The sequence below is a fragment of the Orcinus orca genome, chromosome 10, assembly GCF_937001465.1.
Source record: "Orcinus orca chromosome 10, mOrcOrc1.1, whole genome shotgun sequence".
Classification (NCBI taxonomy): domain Eukaryota; kingdom Metazoa; phylum Chordata; class Mammalia; order Artiodactyla; family Delphinidae; genus Orcinus; species Orcinus orca.
The window spans coordinates 44,089,315-44,108,087 of record NC_064568.1 but is presented as its reverse complement, the minus strand read 5'-3'; the positions used below and the strand labels follow the sequence as shown (position 1 = coordinate 44,108,087).

The window sequence follows — 18,773 nt, the reverse complement described above, 5'->3', positions numbered from 1 at the left end:
ATGGGTAGTTATTAATCCCAATAATGCCAACATGTACCAAAAAATCATACACCAGCACACTATGACACTGGCTTCTAATATCTTCTGTGATCAAGTAACTCATAACAATCATTTCAGGTAAATGGCTTCTTGATTGTGGTAGATTCTTCTTCCAAATGCCTCCAAGCTACTAAAGATTGAGGGTCAGAGGACAAAGATTCTAAATCCCTCAATCTTTGGCCACCAGCCCGCACCTTTGGCAGGTTCCTAGGAAAGAGACAAGAAAGAGGCTAGGGTGAGGGAAATGCAAGGTTGCTCTTGCTTTGGCCCCAGAACTACACAGGAAGAGTCCAGGCTTGGTAGCTGAGCTGGACCACAGAAGGGTGACAATGTCTTTGTGTCTCTGGCCAATAACTACACTAAAAACAGTCTGTGATGGTCTTATGTGTCAACTTGGCTGGGCCATGGTGCCCAGATAGTTGGTCAAATGTTATTCTGCAAGTTTCTATGAGGGTGTTTTTGGATGAGATTAACATTTTTATTGGTTGACTGAGTGAAGCAGATTCCCCTCCATAATGTGGTGGGCCTCATCCAATCAGTTGAAGGTCTGAATAGAACAAAAGACTGACCTCCCCTGAGCAAGAAGGAATTCTGTACACACACATGCGTGCACGCACATGCAAAAATCAGAACGCCACTGAACATTGTTATATATATAAATATAACAATCATATATAGATACAGGTACAGATACAGATCCTGTTGGTTCTGTTTCTCTGGAGAACCCTGACTAATACACAGGCCAGGAGGGCTTCTTGAACTTTCTCTCAGCCCACAGCTGTGAAGAAGAAATGAAATGTAAACCTCCCCGCGCCCCCCCGCCCCCCCGCCAAAAAAAACCCTGACCCACAGAGTGGGTGTTTGTCTCTCACTAGGGCTGATAGCTGATCTGCCTAAGCTCACACACTGAGGCTCTCCCAGGGCAGAGGGAGCCTCCGAAGTAGGCATTTGACAGTGAAGTGTTTCCACCCCAGAGTGCTGGAGGCTATTTTGCACTAGGCCCACATCACCTGGATGCTCAGAGTCACCAAGATGCCCTGTGCTGGATATTTTCCACTTGACCCTTTCTATCCAATCTGCCTGTCCATACCAACCCAGGAAGCTGATTTTGTGAGCCACATCAACAGGCTCTCTTACCTCCAGGCCTCCAGTTGGATTCAGCCACTCCCCCAAAGGTCATTTCTCCCATCTGCATCCCTCCCCAGGGGGCCTCTCTGTCTCGGGGTTCTGAAACCTCTCCCTCTCCTCAATCCTTTAGAAGCACTCATTGAACCCTGCTGTTTCAAACTCCTATCAGTCTATGTGTTCTGCTGAAACTGTCCACACCTCTGTAAATAATCTCTTTTTGGAACTCTCTTCAAATTACCCAATTTAAACGTGTGATCTCTTTTCTGACAAGACCCTGACTGATCTACCACCTCCATTAGGGTTGAAAGTTTTAACCAAATAAAAATACAGGATGCCCAGGTAAAGTTGAATTTCAGATAAATAACAAAATTTTTTTAGTATAAGCAGGTGCCAATATTCATTGTTTATCTGAAAAATTAAAATTTAACTGGGCATCCTGTATTTTAACATTTTAACTGGCACCTCTAGCCCTCACCATCAACTAGGAAAATATCTTGGGGCTTTTGGTGAACTTCAGCTGATCCCTGAAATAAACAAGGTTAATGACAGACTCAGAATCTTAATACTCATGATGCACATATGGTCCTAATTTTCAGGACTGTTCTCTCTCTCTCTCTCTCTCTTTTTTTTTTTTTTTTTTTTTGCTGCACAGCATGTGGGATCTTAGTTCCCCGACCAGGGATCAAACCCACACCCCTTGCAGTAGAAGTGTGGAGTCTTAACTACTGGACTACCAGGGACATCCTGCAGGACTGTTCTCTGAATTGTATACCTGTGTGTGTGTGTAAATGTGTGCATATACACTGAGGGAGAAAAAGGAAGAATGTGAGGAAAGGTGAGAGCAAGAGAAATTAATGGGATATAAGCCTGGAAAGGAAGGATGGGGCTGGTTATTCAAGAACTTAAATCCAGTGATGACAACTTGGGCCAATCCACTCTCTATGACTTTATCAAACTGTTGGATACACAATAAGAGTTCTGGCCCTCCTCTGCATTATCCAGATTTTCTTACATATCTTTTATGATTGACACTGATGAATTTGGCTCTCCAAGTTTGCTTTGTCTTTTAAAAAAATCTCCTGAGGGCTTCCCTGGTGGCGCAGTGGTTGAGAGTCCGCCTGCCGATGCAGGGGACACGGGTTCGTGCCCCGGTCCGGGAAGATCCCACATGCCGCAGAGCGGCTAGGCCCGTGAGCCATGGCCGCTGAGCCTGCACGTCCGGAGCCTGTGCTCCGCAATAGGAGAGGCCACAACAGTGAGAGGTCCGCGTACCGCAAAAAAATAAATAAAATAAAATAAAATAAAATCTCCTGAGATTTATATCAAAGGATAAAATTGGACTCTAGGAATCCTGCTAGTCCTACTACCTTTAAGCAACCTTTGGATCTTATTTCATGTTCAATTTGTAGGACAGATTCTTGATCATAAGGTGAGATAAAAAGATTCAATTTAATTCCCCTTTTCTTATATTTTTCTTACAAAGACAGAAAGAAAGAAAGAATAAGAAGGTGAATATAAGGAGCTTTGATAGCTCAAATTAAGTGTGCTGGAAAAAAATGGAAAAGTTGTAGCTCTAGTAATCTATAGGGAAAAAAACAGAAACATGATGTAATCACCAAATAAGTTATTATTTTTCTCAGCCTCCAGCTATTATAATTTCACTGGATATCTTATAAGCTCTTACTGTTCTGGGAGATACTCCAAGACTTGCTCCAGTATTTCACAAAGAAAAATTTGCCACCAGTCTAGAAAGTGTTTGATGAAGTATTATTGCAAGTGCCTTTTCAGCAGCATGGTGGGGTGAAGCAGGAAGAGGAGGGGCTTCTTTCTTAAGACGGATGAAATTGAGATCGTTGTTTGAAGGACGAGAAGTGAATACAGAGCTCCTCTGAGAAGATATACACACTGTAATGACTCAAGGAGCTGAAATTTTTGAGATGAGTATCAGAGCAAAAAAGTAATAGTGAACATGAAGGAGAGAAAGAGGAAAAAGAGAAGGAGGAAGAGGAAAAGGAGATGGGCTAAAAGGAAAACAATAAAGGAACAATTGAGGTTTTTTCTAACTCAATTGTTAAAGTACAAATTTTTATCAGTGGATAATAAATTAAAACCTTCCTTAACACCAGAAAACCTTTCTGCTCTATATGAATTTACCCTGTAGAGCAGTGGTTCCATTATTCCTTAAGAGTCTTAATAAGTTCACCATATTGGATCCCCCTTATTGGAATGAAAGATCCCAAAGTCATGAAAGAAACATATAAAAAGGTGGGGCCCACAGAATTTCTAAGATGCAAGTATTAATCAGCAAAATGTCACTTAGGCAGATATCCCTAGAAGCAGACCCTGAAACAGAAATTCAAAGGCACACAATTTATTGAAGGAAAATCTTGGGAGAAGGGGAATGGAGGGAGCAGGATGGGGCAAGGAAGAAGCTAAGCTTGGGTGTCGTCCCCACTGGAGACAAGCCTCAGCCTGATCCCCTGGGTTGTTCTGGAGGATGAAGTGCAGCATAACTTTGGTCCCACTTTAAAGCCAGCAGCTGGCCTTTTGTACCCCCATATCAGTCAGTCATGGGCTGCCTCTCGAGGTGAAATGTGTAACCTCAGGTTCAGCCGAGGGCAATCCTCTGGAGAAGGAAACAAATTATGAGCCATTAGCAGCCAACACTCACAGCAGGCAGAAGCTGGGTACACCAGCAGGTAAAGGGCATCTGGTGGGAGCCTAACTCCAACTGTGGGCAGGATTTGAGTGTTCTCCCCTGGAAGTTCCCCAGCCCCAAGCAAAATCAGAGGATAGAGACAGGGACCACCCAACTCCATATACCAGAAGCATTCAGATATCCAACCCTGCCAGGACACTAAGTGACACCTGTTTTAGCCCTAGTCTTTGCCTTTCCCTCCCTTCCTAGGGTCACAATTGACACAGTCCTGGCCCCCGATCCTTCTGCATTCCTGTAACCCCCCGGCCCTCTCTACCATCTCAATCTTGGCTTAGGGCCTCTTGGCTACCAGTCCAGCCTGAGGCGGGCACTCTGTCTCGCTGAGTCCTCATCCCTGCTGGGATTTGGTCTGAGAGACCATAGGAGCCTTTAGGCTTAGGAAAGACATACAACACTGGAGCCTGAAGGACCTTCAGAGACTCATGCAGTCCACATGCAGGCCACAGGGTCTGTGGTGGGGAAGGACCTTGCCACGTGACTGGTCTAGTCTCTTACCACGGAGCCCAAAAGTTTTACAAGCACCAACCGGCTCAGATGTCCACTCTCAGTCCAGGTACCTTTGGTTAGAGTCTTAAGGTACATAGGGCAGTCTCTCCTAGGCAAGGACTGTGGGTAGAGCAGGCAATGAACGTACATTCATCTGACCCAAAGACAGCCTATCCACTGGCTGGTCAAGAACCAATCAGATTTTCTTCCTCAAGGATGCAAAATGAGATGCACAGAGATTATGGTTAGCAAGGATCAGTACCCCCACCGCCTAAAAAACGATCACGGTGTAGAGAGAAGCCAGTGGAGGTCATGTAGGATTTCAACAATATCTACAAGTCAGGTACTTTCATAGGTTAAGAGATCTTCACACAAGGACACTGACAATTATGGAGGCAAACGTGAAAATTCATGCAAGTTTCTGTTGCTTTTTCTTGTCTACACTGCAGAAAACACAGTCCTTGCCCCCCCGCCCCCCGCCAAGACTGGCATTTTGGTAAGGTTTTATTTTTTTTAATTTTTATTTTTTTTTTTTGCCACACCATGCAGCTTGCGGGATCTTAGTTCCCGCACCAGGGATCGAACCTGGGCCCACGGCAGTGGAAGCACGGAGTCCTAACCACTAGACTGCCAGGGAAGTCCCTTGGTAAGGTATTTTAAATTCTGCTACTTCCAAATGACAATTAACCAGTTTCTCAATTTCAAAAATCTAGCCTGCTGTGAACTGAGTTAGGAATGGTAGAATTTGTCTAAGGAGCTTGACAGTTTTATGCATTTTGCCATGGAGATTATAGCCACTGCAGCGTGGGGACAGGGGCTGGCTTGGGGGGAAAATGAGTGCTCATTGAGCATTCTGTTCAGGCAACTGCCCATTATCCAGGGGGTGGATGATCCAGTTTGGGGATTTTTCATGCTTCTGGCTTCTCCTCCCTGCTACTGTCTGCCCTTTGGCCACATTACAGATCAAATTAGAATGTCTTTGAGAAGATAGAAGGGGAAGGGACAAGTAGAATTCAAATAGGTCAGTCTTGCAGCTCGCTCGCAGTTCTAATGCATAAGATCAAAACCAAAGGCTAACGTGGGGTTTTGGATTATCAGTGGATGATACTGAACCTATAACAGACCTCCCCTCCATTCCTAAAGAAACGGGAGTCTGACGAGGATTCACTGTACTTCACATGGACGTCAGGGCTCAGTACACAGAATCCCAAACACAAGCATTTTAAAAGTTTAGAGCTGGAAGGGGCCTTAGATATGATCCAGCCTTGGAAAACTGAGGCTCTGAGATCTGAAGCGAAGTGTCCAAAGTCACACCATAAGATGATTGCCGGTGGCTAGTGGACAACATGAGAGGAGAACTGAAACCAGTTAACTCAAAACTTACATATCTGTGGCTGGTTGATACGTAACATATTAATTAAATGTGCCCTTTTTTGATGCCCTGTGGCTTCTTGTTGGGACTCTCCACCAACCGGGAACTAAAATCAAAATCACCCATTGAGGCACAGATGCCTCCAGCGCTGGGAATAGAACCCCTGACCCTAAAGAGGATGTGGGGGTGATCTGGTGGCTGTCCCCTTCCTCCCTCACTGCTCCATGTGCCTCCCTCCTGAAGCCGTGTGCTTGGTCAAAGAGGACAACCTTCCCAGAAGGAAGAGAACCCTTTTCCAATCAAGGGTATATGAGCAACAGTGCTCCCCTGCTAGGACCTCCAAACAAGAACACAGCTCTGAGACTGAGACTGGACAGACCCCAAAGGGGTGTCAGGGGGAAAAAAACATGTTTTCCTTCTGCCTGACTGGAGGAGGGCAGAGTTTAAAGATCAAGAATGAGAAGCCATGTGTTTCAGTGCCCACACACACATCGTCATCATCATCATGACCATCATCACCATCACCATCGTCCTCAGAGAGAGGAGAAATAGAAGGGGGTTCTTCATGAGGTTTAGGGAGAGCTGAGAGAGAAGAGGAAGGCCTTTTGCTTCTCTTCTGGAGGTTTCCCAAGGTGGCACTCTCACCCAGGTACCTTGCTGGAGCCAGCAGGGTGTAAGGGAGCTGGTACAGAGGAGAGAAGGGAGGCAGGCAGCACGTTCGCCAGCCGTGGTGTGGTGGGGAGGCTCCCATGGTCCCAAATCCCCCTGTGGAAAGAGCCAGCATGCTGCCTTAGAAGCTGCCAGGTAAACGAGATAATTCACGCAGATACACACCAAAAGGGAGCACAATTTATGTGTTGAGGGTCAAAGGTAGGCATGACTGATTTGGTTCTAAGCGAGTTTTTGGAGACCAGATCACCCACAGGCCACACTCAGAGTATGAATTACATGAGCAACATGCCTCAGCAAGGCTGTCAGTATCCTGTCCACCTGTATGGGGGAGCCACCCCACCCTCCACACCGCACCCAAAGCAGGGCAGAAGGAGGTGGCTGCTACCTACTAACCCACAGCAGGTCACCACAGATCATCACTCACTGCCTGCTCCCAAAGCCCAGCAGTTTAGTAGAACCAGGAGAGGCACAAAATACCACCGTGTCATTCTGGGACCAAATTGTAAATTGTAGATCGTGAGTTGACCCTAGAAATGAACTGGATGAAGTTTTCTGCTGTCCAGGGGAACTGGAACTTATTCCAGGGAGGGAAAGAAAAGGAACTCCCTTGCTGTACTTGGTGTCTGGAGGGCTGTTGTTTTTTTTTCCCCCACTTTTTTTTTTTGGATTTTTGAATTTTATTTTTTTTTATACAGCAGGTTCTTATTAGTCATCAGTTTTATACACATCAGTGTATATATGTCAATCCCAATAGCCCAACTCATCACACCACCACCGCCACTTCCCCACCGCTTTCCCCGCTTGGTGTCCATACGTTTGTTCTCTACGTCTGTGTCTTAATTTCTGCCCTGCAAACTGGTTCATCTGTACCATTTTTCTAGGTTCCACATATACGCGTTAATATACGATATTTGTTTTTCTCCTTCTGACTTACTTCACTCTGTATGACAGTCTCCAGATCCAGTCACATCGCAACAAATGACCCAACTTCGTTCCTTTTTATGGCTGAGTAATATTCCATTGCATATAGGTACCAAAATTTCTTTATCCATCTATCTGTCAGTGGACATTTAGGTTGCTTCCACGACCTGGCTATTGTAAATAGAGCTGCAATGAACATTGGGGTGCATGTGTCTTTTTGAATTATGGTTTTCTCTGGGTATATGCTCAGTACTGAGATTGTGGGTGATATGGTAATTCCATTTTTAGTTTTTTAAGGAACTTTCATACTGTTCTCCATAGTGGCTGTATCAATTTACATTCCCACCAACAGTGCAAGAGGATTCCCTTTTCTCCACACCCTCTCCAGCATTTGTTGTTTGTAGATTTTCTGATGATGCCCATTCTAACTGGTGTGAGGTGATACCTCATTGTAGTTTTGATTTGCATTTCTCTAATAATTAGTGATGTTGAGCAGCTTTTCATGCGTTTCTTGGCCATCTGTATGTCTTCTTTGGAGAAATGTCTATTTAGGTCTTCTGCCCATTTTTGGATTGGGTTTTTTTTTTTTTTAATTGAGCTGCATCAGCTATTTTTATATATTGGAGATTAATCCTTTGTCCATTGATTCGTCTGCAAATATTTTATCCCATTCTGAGGGTTGTCTTTTCGTTTTGTTTATGGTTTCCTTGCTGTGCAAAAGCTTTTAAGTTTCATTAGGTCCCATTTGTTTAGATTTGTTTTTATTTCCATTACTCTAGGAGGTAGATCAAAAAAGATCTTGCTGTGATTTATATCAAAGAGTGTTCTTCCTATGTTTTCCTCCAAGAGTCTTATAGTGTCCAGTCTTACATTTAGGTCTTTAATCCATTTTGAGTTTATTTTTATGTACGGTGTTAGGGAGTGTTCTAATTTCATTCTTTTACATGTAGCTGTCCAGTTTTCCCAGCACCACTTACTGAAGAGACTGTCTTTTCTCCATTGTATATCCTTGCTTCCTTTCTCATAGATTAGCTGACCATAGGTGCATGGGTTTATCTCTGGGCTTTCTATCTTGTTCCATTGATCTATATTTGTTTTTGTGCCAGTACCATATTGTCTTGATTACTGTAGCTTTGTAGTATATAGTCTGAAGTCAGGGAGTCTGATTCCTCCAGCTCTGCTTTTTCCCCTCAAGATTGCTTGGGCTATTCAGGGTCTTTTGTGTCTCCACAAAAATTTTAAGATTTTTTCTTCTAGTTCTGAAAAAAAATGTCATTGGTAATTTGATAGGGATTGCATTGAATCTGTAGATTGCTTTGGGTAGTATAGCCATTTTCATAATATTGATTCTTCCAATCCAAGAACATGGTATATCTCTCAATCTGTTGGTATCATCTTTCATTTCTTTCATCAGTGTCTTATAGTTTTCTGCATACAGGTCTTTTGTCTCCCTAAGTAGGTTTTTTCCTAGGTATTTTATTCTTTTTGTTGCAATGGTAAGTGGGAGTGCTTCCTTAATTTCTCTTTCATATTTTTCATCATTAGTGTATAGGAATGCAAGAGATTTCTGTGCATTAATTCTGTATCCTGCAACTTTACCAAATTCATCGATTAGCTCTAGTAGTTTTCCGGTGGCATCTTTACGATTCTCTATGTATAGTATCATGTAATCTGCAAACAATGACAGTTTTACTTCTTCTTTTCCAATTTGTATTGCTTCTATTTCTTTTGCTTCTCTGACTGCCCTGGCTAGGACTTCCAAAACTCTGTTGAATAATAGTGGTGAGAGTGGACATCCTTGTTGTGTTCCTGATCTTAGAGGAAATGCTTTCAGTTTTTCACCATTGAGAATGATGTTTGCTGTGGGTTTGTCGTATATGGCCTTTATTATGTTGAGGTAGGTTCCCTCTATGCTTACTTTCTGGAGAGTTTTTATCATAAATTGGTGTTGAATTTTGTCAAAAGCTCTTTCTGCAGCTATTGAGATGGTCATATGGTTTTTCTTCTTCAATTTGTTAATATGGTGTATCACATTGATTGATTTGTGTACATTGAAGAATCCTTGCATCCCTGGGATAAATCCCACTTGATCATGGTGTATGATCCTTTTAATGTGTTGTTGGATTCTGTTTGCTACTATTTTGTTGAGGATTTTTGCATCTATATTCATCAGTGATACTGGTCTGTAATTTTCTTTTTTCGTAGTATCTTTACCTGGTTTTGGTATCAGGATGATGGTGGCTTCATAGAATGAGCTGGGGAGTATTCCTTCCTCTGCAATTTTTTGGAAGAGTTTGAGAAGGATGGATGTTAGCTCTTCTCTAAATGTTTGATAAAATTCACCTGTAAAGCCATCTTGTCCTGGACTTTTGTTTGTTGGAAGATATTTTATCACATTTTCAATTTCAGTGCTTGTGATTGGTCTGTTCATATTTTCTATTTCTTCCTGGTTCAGTCTTGAAAGGTTATATCTTTCTAAGAATTTGTCCATTTCTTCCAGGTTGTCCACTTTATTGGCATAGAGTTGCTTGTAGTAGTCTCTTAGGATGCTTTGTATTTCTGCGGTGTCTGTTGTAACTTCTCCTTTTTCATTTCTAATTTTATTGATATGAGTCCTCTCCCTCTTTTTCTTAATGAGTCTGGCTAATGGTTTATCAATTTTGTTTGTCTTCTCAAAGAATCAGCTTTTACTTTTATTCATCTTTGCTATTGTTTATTTTGTTTCTATTTCATTTATTTCTGCTTTGATCTTTATGATTTCTTTCTTTCTGCTAACTTTGGGTTTTGTTTGTTCTTCTTTCTCTAGTTCCTTTAGGGGTAAGGTTAGATTGTTTATTTGAGATTTTTCTTGTTTCTTGAGGTAGGCTTGTATAGCTATAAACTTCCCTCTTAGAACTGCTTTTGCTGCATCCCATAGGTTTTGGATCGTCGTGTTTTCATTCTCATTTGTCTCTAGGGTTTTTTTTTTATTTCTTCTTTGATTTCTTCAGTGATCTCTTGGCTATTTAGTAACGTACTGTTTAGCCTCCATGTGTTTGTGTTTTTTACGGTTTTTTCCCTGTAATTCATTTCTAATCTCATAGCATTGTGGTCAGAAAAGATGCTTGATATGATTTCAATTTGCTTAAATTTACTGAGGCTTGATTTGTGACGCAAGATATGATCTATCCTGGAGAATGTTCTGTGTGCACTTGAGAAGAAAGTGTAATCTGCTGTTTCTGGATGGAATGTCCTATAAATATCAATTAAATCTACCTGGTCTATTGTGTCATTTAAAGCTTCTGTTTCCTTATTTATTTTCATTTTGGATGATATGTCCATTGGTGTAAGTGAGGTGTTAAAGTCCCCCACTGTTACTGTGTTACTGTTGATGGCCTCTTTTATAGCTGTTAGCAGTTGCCTTATGTATTGAGGTGCTCCTATGTTGGGTGCATATATATTTATAATGGTTATATCTTCTTGGATTGATCCCTTGATCATTATGTAGTGTCCTTCCTTGTCTCTTGTAACATTCTTTACTTTAAAGTCTATTTTATCTGACACGAGTATTGTTACTCCAGCTTTCTTTTGATTTCCATTTGCATGGAATATCTTTTTCCATCCCCTCACTTTCAGTCTGTATGTGTCTCTAGGTCTGAAGTGGGTCTCCTGTAGACAGAATATATATGGGTCTTGTTTTTGTATCCATTCAGCAAGCCTGTGTCTTTTGGTCAGAGCATTTAATCCATTCACGTTTAAGGTAATTATCAATACGTATGCTCCTATGACCATTTTCTTAATTGTTTTGAGTTTGTTTTTGTAGGTCCTTTTCTTCTCTTGCATTTCCTGCTTAAAGAAGTTCCTTTAGCATTTGCTGTAGAGCTGGTTTGGTGGTGCTGAATTCTCTTAGCTTTTGCTTGTCTGTAAAGCTTTTGATTTCTCCATCGAATCTGAATGAGATCCTTGCCAGGTAGAGTAATCTTGGTTGTAGGTTCTTCCCTTTCATCACTTTAAGTATATCATGCCACTCCCTTCTGGCTTGTAGCATTTCTGCTGAGAAATCAGCTGTTAACCTTATGGGAGTTCCCTTGGATGTTATTTGTCGTTTTTCCTTTGCTGCTTTCAATAATTTTTCTTTGTCTTTAATTTTTGCCAATTTGATTACTATGTGTCTCAGTGTGTTTCTCCTTGGGTTTATCCTGTGTGGGACTCTCTGCACTTCCTGGACTTGGGTGGCTGTTTCTTTTCCCATGTTAGGGAAGTTTTCAACTATAATCTCTTCAAATATTTTCTTGCATCCATTCTCTCTCTCTTCTCCTTCTGGGACCCCTATAATGCGAATGTTGTTGCGTTTAATGTTGTCCCAGAGGTCTCTTAGGCTGTCTTCATTTCTTTTCATTCTTTTTTCTTTATTCTGTTCAGCAGCAGTGAATTCCACCATTTTGTCTTCTGAGTCACTTTTCTGTTCTTCTGCCTCAGTTATTCTGTTATTGATTCCTTCTAGTGTAGTTTTCATTTCAGTTATTGTATTGTTCATCTCTGTTTGTTCTTTAATTCTTCTAGGTCTTTGTTAAACATTTCTGGCATCTTCTCGATCTTTGCCTCCATTCTTTTTCTGAGGTCCTGGATCATCTTCACTATCATCATTCTGAATTCTTTTTCTGGAAGGTTGCCTATCTCCACTTTATTTAGTTGTTTTTCTGGGGTTTTATCTTGCTCGTTCATCTGCTACATAGCCCTTTGCCTTTTCATCTTGTCTATCTTTCTGTGAATTGGGTTTTTGTTCCACAGGCTGCAGGACTGTAGTTCTTCTTGCTCCCGGAGGGCTGTTTTGACTGTGAAATTCCCTATCCAAAACATTCGTGGTTGAAGGCATGGCTGTCCTTTGTCTCCTGAAAGCAACGTGAGAGCATTTGGCCTCAAACTGTGGCTGATGAGACAGTTGGAACTACCCACTAGGCCTGCAAGGACAAACTGGTGAAAGGTATCAGCAACCAGTGAGCAGCTATAATGCCCCACACTGCAGTCAGTGCCTGCAGCTTTCTCAGCACCCTTCTTGGAAAGTCTCCACACAGAGGAAGTGTTAGAAAAACAGGTAGTATGTACCAGCATGGGCACTCACATCAGGTCACTGAGATGCCAAAGCCCTTTCCTCCTATGCCAGGTGCCTCCCAGCACGGTTAATCAGAGAAGCTGAGAACCATCCTCAACCTCCAGCCTCACCCCTCCCTCCTGATATCCCCTCCCCAGGTGCTGTAAGAGTAGGACGGTCAGCAGCTGCGCACACTAATGCAGCCCTGTCTGGGAACAGAGAACCCAAGGAGGATGCAGCGGTGGCCTCTGGAGGGGTCAGCGACTTGTCCAATTGAAAGCCTACCCTCCCTTTGAACCAGGCACAATCCCCCCGAGGGGCTGCGTTGTGTCTTTCCCTTGGCAAATCACACCAGCCCTTTGGGAGGGAGACTTGCTGAATGTGGCAGTGTTGACACAGCAGTCACTGGACATGTCCCGGGAAAGCAGGTCCCAGCATGTGAGATGAATTTTCTCTGAACCGTGTGGTTTCCAACGTGTCAGAAAAACAAACTTGGAGAAGTCTGTCTGGCTTGTGTGCCTATACAGACCCCCCTTCCAGAGCTGAAAATGCAGTTGGCCATAGCCTCTTCTTGCTTTAAAACAAATAAATAAAGTCGGTCCTTGAGTCTGGTTCTTTGAAACATGAGGCGTGGACAATGGGGTCTCTTTCAAGTAGCAGCCCCAGTGGCCACGTGACCAGGCCTGTGTGCCCAAGGAGGCCAGTGGAGGCTGCCTCTGCTCTGGGCACTGGGGTCATTTCAGCTGAGCTGCTGGCCCTCCCCTCGGCCTGCCTGCCTCCAGGCCGTTGGCTACTCCTCTTCCACCCAAACATCTGAGTTCCTGTTCCCAAAATAGCTGTGCAGAGGAAACCACCAGGACTCAGGGCCTCTGCAGTGAGTGAATTCTCGTACCGGCAGGGATGCAGGGAATAGGCAGGGCCTGGGTGGAGGGGGCAGGGGGAGTGACTGCCTGTCACTCCTGCAATTCACTAGTCAGGGCTCCAGTTCACCAGCTGGGGAGATGCCAGGAGGCCCGTCAACACCCACTCCCCTCGCTCCTCCCACTGGAACTTCTGTTTTTCCCATACGAGCAAGGCGAGGCAGCAGCCCAAGACAAACTAGTTTCATTGCTTTCCCACCCTGCAGGAAAGGCACTCAAGTGTGTCTGACCTTCACATGAACTGCCAGGAACTCCTCCTTTCTCTCCAGGGACTGTGGCTAGCTGGGCACATGCAAAGGGAAGCATTCTAGCTGCTCCCCACCTCCCACCTTCCCAGGAAATGATGCCAAAGAGGCCCCCTTTGTTTGTGGCAAAAGAGAGGGGTCTTTGCTCCTCCCTGGCTGGTAGCAAGGAGGAGGGGCTGGCCTTGAGTCAGAGTCCTGGGAGGGGTTCAGCCTCAGCGCCCTGGGCGCTAGAACTCCGGCAAGGGGGCCACTCCTCTCCCTTCCATTAACATAATGAGGAGAGAGTGTCACCCAATTCTCTAAGCCAGGCGTTCTCAGCCCCAGCTGCACATGGAGATCACCTGGGGGGTCTCTCAATAACCCCTTACACAAGCCGCCCCCTGACCAAGGAAGTGAGACTCTCTGGGAGGTGGGACCAGGAGCTGGTATTTTCTAAAACTCCCCAGGTGGTTCCACTGTGCAGCCACGTTTGAGAACCACCGATTTCACAGTCCTTCTCAAACTCTAATACCTATGAACCACCCGGGATCTTGTTAAAAATCTAAGTCCCTGTGACCACCTAGAGGGGTGGGATAGGGAGGGTGGGAGGGAGAGAGACGCAAGAGGGAAGAGATATGGGAACATACGTATATGTATAACTGATTCACTTTGTTATAAAGCAGAAACTAACACACCATTATAAAGCAACTATACTCCAATAAAGATGTTAAAAAAAAATAAAAATCTAAGTCCCAGTTCAGCAGATGAGAGCAGGGCCTGAAGTTCTGGAGGTTGAACAAGGGATGCTGCCACTGCTGGTCCATGGAACATACCTCACACACTTCGAGTAGCCAAGCTTTAGGAGACCTCAAGAGTCTCTAATAACACCCTGTACTTCTCCCTGGCTAATCTGATAGGAGCAATGAGGAGAGAAGATGAGGGAGTCAGACTTCTAGGGCTGGAAGGGACTGCTAGGCTAGAAGCCATGTCCATGCATCTGGAAAATCTCTTCAACAGAGGAGAGGTCTGACAGTGGAACTAGCACTGAATTCAGGGTGGAGTGAAATATAAAGGTAAACCTTAACCTTCAAAGCTGGGATGCAAGAAATGGCAGTGTAAGGGGTTACCTCCGACAAGCCAGCTCCACACCTGAGGCTAATGGTGGCAACACCCATCTTAACGCTGACACAACAGAGTGACATAAAGCCCCATTTGGGGTTGTCCAGAAACATCTGGCTGAACAGGGTGATGGGATCCCAGTGGGTTAAGCAATGAGAGGGATAAGGCGTTTACTTGTCTCGGGGGGTTCCCAGTATCTCAAATAGGGCTGACATGCTCTGCCTACAATAGGGAAAGCTTTTCTGCTGCTTATAACTTTTTCTGTTTCAGTCATCACCTTAGAGAATAAGAGTAGCATCAGAATCTCATCATAACAGGTTTCTCAAAGTTATACAGGCACAACATCCAAAGTCTTTGAGCCACAATTGCCAAGCATTCCCTACTTCAACTCTTAAGTCAGAAGGGCTGGAACACAAAGCATCGACACAGGCAGGATTTGGGACACACTACTCTCCCCAAAGCTCTTTAACATTGGTAAGATGGGGGGAACAAAAGGACCTATCTCATTGGATTACTGTGAAAATTAAATGAGGCAGTATATGTAGGGCACATAGCACAACACCTGGTACATAGTAAATGCTCAATAAATGCTAGTTGCTATTATAGTTATAATAATAGTAATTACTATTAAAATAATAATATTCCTCTCATAGGATGTGAAAACACCTAGCATAATGCTTAGCACAGAGTAGATGTTCAATAGACACTAGAGCTAAGCAACAGCTAGGTTAAGTTTTCCTTCTCTGCCTCCCACTTTTTTAGGGTAAATCAGCCTTTAGTTGGTTTCCATCTACCCCTCAGTCAGGTTTCTTGGCCTCAGCCCTAAACATGCTCCCGAATCCCCATCCGACAGCACAGAGAAGGTTTAGAATGCAAATTCCCCTGGGATAAGTGCAGCCAGAAGACCTGCCTGCTTTCCTGAGAAGAGGCCTTCCTGGTGGGAAGTAAGAGGAAAGGGTAGGGCTTGGGAAAGGAGCGCTTATTTAGAGACCCCGTAAGTGAAGGGCTCAGGACCCAGTGCCGCGCAGATGCTACTCAGTCATGGCCAGCATCCCTCCCCGCTTGACGAGGAGGAGTCATCCACACCTAAGATGAAATACATGCCTTGGCACCAGGTACCCTTGGCACACATCCACGTGCTAGGAGAATGGCTTTAAAAATCATATCTTCACCACTGCAAGTTTCTGCCTCTGTTGGAAAATACATCTCTCTCTCTCTTAGGACTCAGAGCAGTAAGTCTGGATGGACCTACAGCAGGCTCACAGTGCCCCCTTGAATTTAAATAGACGAAGACTCCGAGGGAGAGGCTGGGGCTAAGGAGGAGCCCTGCCCTGGAATGTGACAGCATATGTTCCCTCGCGGAATTCTACTTCCTGATAACCCTGTGCTGGAGGATCTGCTCTCTGCCAACCTCGGTCTCCATCTAGCTCAAGACATTCTGGGGTGGGAAGTGGCAGAGCAGGCCCTCTGGAGCCCACAGAACCTGGGAGGAAGGAGGCCTTCTGACAGGCGGTCCACGTGGCCTTGGTTGTTAGAAGGGGGCCTTGGTTGTTAGATGCTGAGCACAGTGTGGGTTTGTCTCCCCGGCCCCGTGGACTCAGGTCTGTCCCGGAGGAGAGAGCACTAACAGGGGACATGGGAAGGCCCGCGGTGTGAAGAATGTGAGGCTCTGGGGAGAGAGTGTAGCCCAGCTCTGCCTCTCCTCTGCCTTCTGTGAGCCAGAGTGGAGAGACGCCTTCCTCTCCTCCACAGAGCACTCTGTCATGCGGAGGGTTCTAGCATTTTCTTTGGCCGGGCTGGCAGCTCCTGGTGTGGAGTGGAACCACAACCTGCCAGAGGTCGTGACATCCGGTAGGCATGGCAGTGCCCAGGACAGGCTGCAGTGCCCAGTGAGAGGGAAGGATGGAGGTGCCCATGCTCCCAAGTCCAAGCTCATACTGCTTGCCACACGACAGGCCAATCAATCGAGAGAGTCTGGGGGGCAAGGAATAGCAACTTTACTTAGAAAGCCAGCAGACCAAGAAGCTCGTGGACTAGTGTCCCAAAGAACCATCTTGCCTGGGTTTGGGTGCTAGGTTTTTTTAATCGAACAAAGATGGAGAGGTGAGGACGTAAAGTAAAAAGGCAATAAGTCATTGCAAATATTTCTTGGTTCTGGCCCGAAACAGGCAATGCTCTAGGCCAAAGGGCAGCAAAAGAGGCAGGGGAGGACTTCCCTGGTGGCGCAGTGGTTAAGAATCTGCCTGCCAATGCAGGGGACATGGGTTCAAGCCCTGGTCCAGGAAGATCCCACATGCTGCGGAGTAACTAAGCCCATGCGCCACAACTACTGAGCCTGCGCTCTAGAGCGCACGAGCCACAACTACTGAAGTCCGTGCGCCTAGAGCCCGTGCTCTGCAACGAGAGAAGCCACCGCAATAAGAAGCCCTCACACTGCAACCAAAAAATAGCTCCCACTCACCACAACTAGAGAAAGCCCGCATGCAGCAACGAAGACCCAATGCAGCCAAAAATAAATATATATAAAATAAATAAATTTTAAAAATATATATTTAAAAAAGAGGTGGCGGAGCCGGGGACACCACGTGGTGGCCAAGTGGGCTTGGGCTTGAGCTCCCAGAGGGTTCCTAGGAACCCTGTACGGGAGGAGTTGCCAGGAACCGAAGCCCTGTATTGGCTGGTGGTGGGTGATTACTGTCTACATCATTTAAGTTTTCACCCAAGCCTGGGAGGGCCCGAGGAATGCTGGGACATTTGTCAATTTACCAATATCATTGAGATGAAACCTGTTTTATGCACATGGCCTTAAGCACTCACTCCTTTCCTCTCTCTCTTTTCTTTGCCTATCTGGGTTTTTGTCTGCCTCTGCCTTCCCTCCTTCCCCCCATCTCCACGTCTGTCTCTCTCTGTCTCTGTCTTATTCACCCCTTCTCCCATTCCCCACACAACGCTTGACCCATGACAAGCATTCAACAAATATTTTTTTAACTTCGTATTATAGACAAAGTCCAACAGACACAAAAGTAGCAGAATAATTTCCGGAACCTTTGTGTGCCCATCACCCATCTTCAACAATCTTGGAAGTCCCCTCCCACTGCTCCCCTCACATTATCTGGAAGCAGGCTCAGACACTGAATTACTTCACTCATAAATATTTCAGAAGATGTCTCTAAATGATAAGGACTCTGTAAAAACCATAACTATGATCCCAGTAACACACTCAAAAATGATCAAACATCAAGTTAATATTATCAAACATCAAGTCAGTGTTCCAGTTTCTCCAATTGTCTGATTTTTTTCACAGTTTCTCAATTCAAATCACCTAAATACAATCCACTAATGTGTTCTGTTAATAAGTGTCCTAAGTCTGCCAAGTCCCTCTTAAGCTGTAGCCAACAGATATTTCAACTGATCACGTCTCTTTCTGTTTCTCTGTGACTTTCCATTTTTCTATCTCCCCTGTATCTACATCTATCTTCCTGTTCCCCACTTTGGTTTCTGGCTGCCTGTTTCTATCTAACTTTATTTCTCTATGAATATTTTTCTCTCTCTGTGCCTTCATCTGTAACTTACTCTCTCTCTGCCTCCTTCCCAAGCCCTGTCTTTGTGTCTCTCTCACTCTCACACACACACACACACACACACACACACACACACGCGCGCGCGCGCGCCCAGGAGAGTCAGTAAGGAGGCACTACACACACCTTTGACTGAAAGTGTATGAAGAGTTGGGTCCCTGACTGAAAGGTTAGTGCAGCTTTACCGAGGCACCTCCTGCTTTTTTGTGCTAAGCCCGGTCCACTGGCTCTCTTGAGACCCTCTGCTTACTGAGCGCCCCTCGACGATCTACATGTAGGAGACAGCTGGGACCACAACTGAATAACCAACATGAAGGCTGAGGAGTGCTGCACAGATGTCCGTGGCATTTGTTACTTTATCTGCTGCTCCAAATAAAATTTAAAAAGCTGTAGAATGCTCGATGACCAAGCGCTATTTTACACCAACCATAGGGACGGTGCTCGGTTTTTAAAGAAATCTTTTACAAAGTCTTAAATTATTTGTTAGAGCTGGAGGCAACCAACCCAGAGTGTTTCCATTTTTT

General features: G+C 44.7%; 1 long non-coding RNA gene across 1 annotated transcript in view; it reads right to left on the bottom strand.

Moving 5' to 3' along the window:
- Positions 1 to 21: 21 nt before the first annotated feature.
- Positions 22 to 18,773, bottom strand: part of LOC117195859 (uncharacterized) — a 121,942-nt gene continuing 103,190 nt past the window's right edge. Inside the window, exon 3 of the long non-coding RNA XR_004475735.2 lies at positions 22 to 3,793. This is a non-coding gene — a long non-coding RNA (uncharacterized LOC117195859). The remainder of the gene's footprint in view (positions 3,794 to 18,773) is intronic.